Below are 3233 nucleotides of genomic sequence, written 5' to 3'. Positions count from 1 at the left end.
AACCCCCAGAAGGAAAGTGGGGGAGGATGGGGGTAAGGGGACGAGATTAACCGAAGGAATTGTATACATGTATATAAGCCAAACCAATGGACATGGACAACAGGGGGATGGGATTGTGAGTGTGTGGGACATGGGCGGGGGGAGATTAGGGGTAATGGGGGGGATGAGGACACATTTGTAATAGCTTAACTAATAAAGAATTTTTAAAAAAAGAAAAAGAAAGCTATGAAACATGCATTTGAATACTTGCTTCCACCACCCTTACTTAAAGAAATAGAAGGTATCTTAGGTCAAGGTGATCCAACATTCTCAATAACAGATGATGACTATGTAGAAGCTGAGGGCATAGACTAACATGACCCTGCAGTCCAAGGACCAGAGCAAGGACCTCACTAGACTAAATCTGAAGCTCAGTGTCCAAAACCCCTTCTTTACTTCAAGATTACCACTACTACCCTAGCTGGTTTGGCTCAGTGGATAGAGCGTCAGCCTGCAGACTTAAGTGGCCCAGTTTTGATTCCTGTCAAGGGCACATGTCCAGGTTGTTGGCTCAATCCCCAGTGTGGGGTGTGCAGGAGGCAGCCAATCAATGATTCTCTCTCATCATTGATGTTTCTATCTCTCTACCTCTCTTTTCCTCTCTGAAATCAATAAAAAATATATTTTTTAAAAAAGATTGCCACTCCTTTTGAATCTCCTTCTCCCTAGCTGTTAGTGACAGACTTGCTCCTTAACAGTGGAGGTCCCTGACTGACTATTCACCAGGCCATCGTAAAGCAGAAAAGAAAAGAAAAAATAAGATAATGTCAGATAAGCCCATGGCTCAATAATACTCAGATATCTTATAAAATCTTCTACCATTCAGATTACTTCCTAACTATTCTGGTGTTAAAATATACATATATATTTTAATGATGGCAATGTTTAGTATTGGCCTATGGCAGCGTTTTTGTTTGTTTGATTTTGGTTTTATTTTAAATATCCCTCGGTGACAAAATAAGAGCCCAGTACTGTTAACCCAGAATTAACATATACTTGGCAGGAAGGGGTAGATGCTGCTAAACCTTCCCTTCCAAATGGGATGTTTCTCATCTCCTCAGCTCTGAGACTAATTACTGAACTTCGTCCCCCTCTAGGGGGAGCATTCCCTGCACAACAGACCAGCTTAACCAAGACCTCCTAGATAACAGGCAGGTACCAATGCATATACATTCTGAGATTCCACAAATGTCAAGTAAAATAATAACAGCCATGTTCAAATTTATATCTTTAACACACACATACACAAACATGTACAATTTTTTAAAAAATTAATTTGAGAAAAATGTCTACTGCTTATATACTTATCATTATCAAACATACATTTAATAAATTGGTAAGTGGTTCTAAAATATAAGATAAAGAAACTTCAAAATTAAGAAAAATAAATAAATTAAGGAAAAAATATATCTTGGGGGTTTTAACACATGATTTATCACAATATCTAACACAATGCTTAAGACAGATTCTTAAGCTATTTCAATAAAACAAGGAGTCCATGAGCCAAATGCCTGTTTCAACACTATTGCTGTGAGCCACATAAAGACAGACAGAACATATGCTCCTTACCCATCAGGACCCAAAAACCTAGTTAATATACATGAAAGGATTCTTATACAAAGTAGCCTGAACATATATAAAGGTGACATATTCTGTTACATATATAATTAGTAAAAAAAAATAATAATTGTTCATTCCACACTGTAGAGAAACAAGAAGTTTCATATAAGTGAGTTTTCTAGCTATTAAAGGTGGATAACTTTAGATCTTCAATTCCTATTTTGTTATCATTAGCATATGTGTATAAAATATTTCAAATATACATTTCTTATTTTCCACAGGTGGTGTTTTGAGAAAGCAAGGTTTGGGATGGTAGTGCTGGGTTAGTGTTCCTAGTACAAGGTTCAGTGTTGCCCCAGTTTCTTTCTATAACCCTCAGCTTCACCTACCTTAGCATACTGGTAAAGGACTAAATGAAACACTGCACATAATGTACTGTGGTACTTAGCCTGGCACTTAGTAAATACTTAATACACTTTAGCTATTACTAAACAAAAGTGCAGTGGTTGGTATTTGTTAACTACCAAGTTTCCAAATAAAATCCCAAATGTGGCCCTGGCTGTTTTGGCTCAGTGGATAGAGCGTCGGCCTGCGGACTGAAGGGTCCCAGGTTCGATTCGGTCAGGGGCATGTACCTTGGTTGCGGGCACATCCCCAGTGGGGAGTGTGCAGGAGGCAGCTGATCGATGTTTCTCTCTCATCGATGTTTCTAGCTCTCTATCCCTCTCCCCTCTTCTCTGTAAAAAATCAATAAAATATATTTTTTAAAAAATCCCAAATGTGTTTATCCATTCCTCCCCAGTGCAGCTCAACCCCAGGAATGAGCCAATGGATGGATGAGTTAGGAGTGAACAGGAGGGTCAGCACACCAATGAGACATGAAAAGAAATCAGCTGGGGATTTTTCTGAAGAGATTTTCTTACTCCTAAGAGAGAACTGTACACACAGCCCACAAAGGGGTGCATGAAGAGTGTCCACCTCAGGTAATTAAGAGAGGCTGAGCCACTGGGCCCTATGGGACACTCTATCAACACAAGGAAGCAGCCAAAATGTGGAGACAGAAAAACATGTCACAAATGAAAGAAATGGAGAAAAGCAAACTACTGGATATGGAGTCCAAAACCATGGTTATAAGGTTACTCAAGAATCTTCTAGAAACCTCCGAGAAATTTAGTGAAACCCTCAAGGATATGAAAAAGGACCAATTACAAATTAAGCATACACTGACTGAAATAAAGAATAATATACAGAGATCCAACAGCACACTAGAGGATCCAAAAAATCAAGTCAAAGATTTGAAATATGAAGAAGCAAAAGACACCTAACTGGAAAAGCAAAAAGAAAAAATAATCCCAAAATATGGAGATAGTGTAAGGAGCCTCTGGGACAACTTCAAGCGTACTAACATCAGAATTATAGGGGTACCAGAAGAAGAGAGAAGGCAAGATATTGAAAACCTATTTGAAGAAATAATGACAGAAAACTTCCCCCACCTGGTGAAAGAAATAGACTTACAAGTCCAGGAAGCGCAGAGAACCCCAATCAAAAGGAATCCAAAGAGGACCACACCAAGACACATCATAATTAAAATGCCAAGAGCAAAAGACAAAGAGAGAATCTTAAAAGCAGCAAGA

The sequence above is a fragment of the Myotis davidii genome, unplaced genomic scaffold (genome assembly GCF_000327345.1).
Source record: "Myotis davidii unplaced genomic scaffold, ASM32734v1 scaffold230, whole genome shotgun sequence".
In the NCBI taxonomy this organism is placed as follows: Eukaryota; Metazoa; Chordata; class Mammalia; order Chiroptera; family Vespertilionidae; genus Myotis; species Myotis davidii.
Note: the sequence above shows the minus strand (reverse complement) of the source record.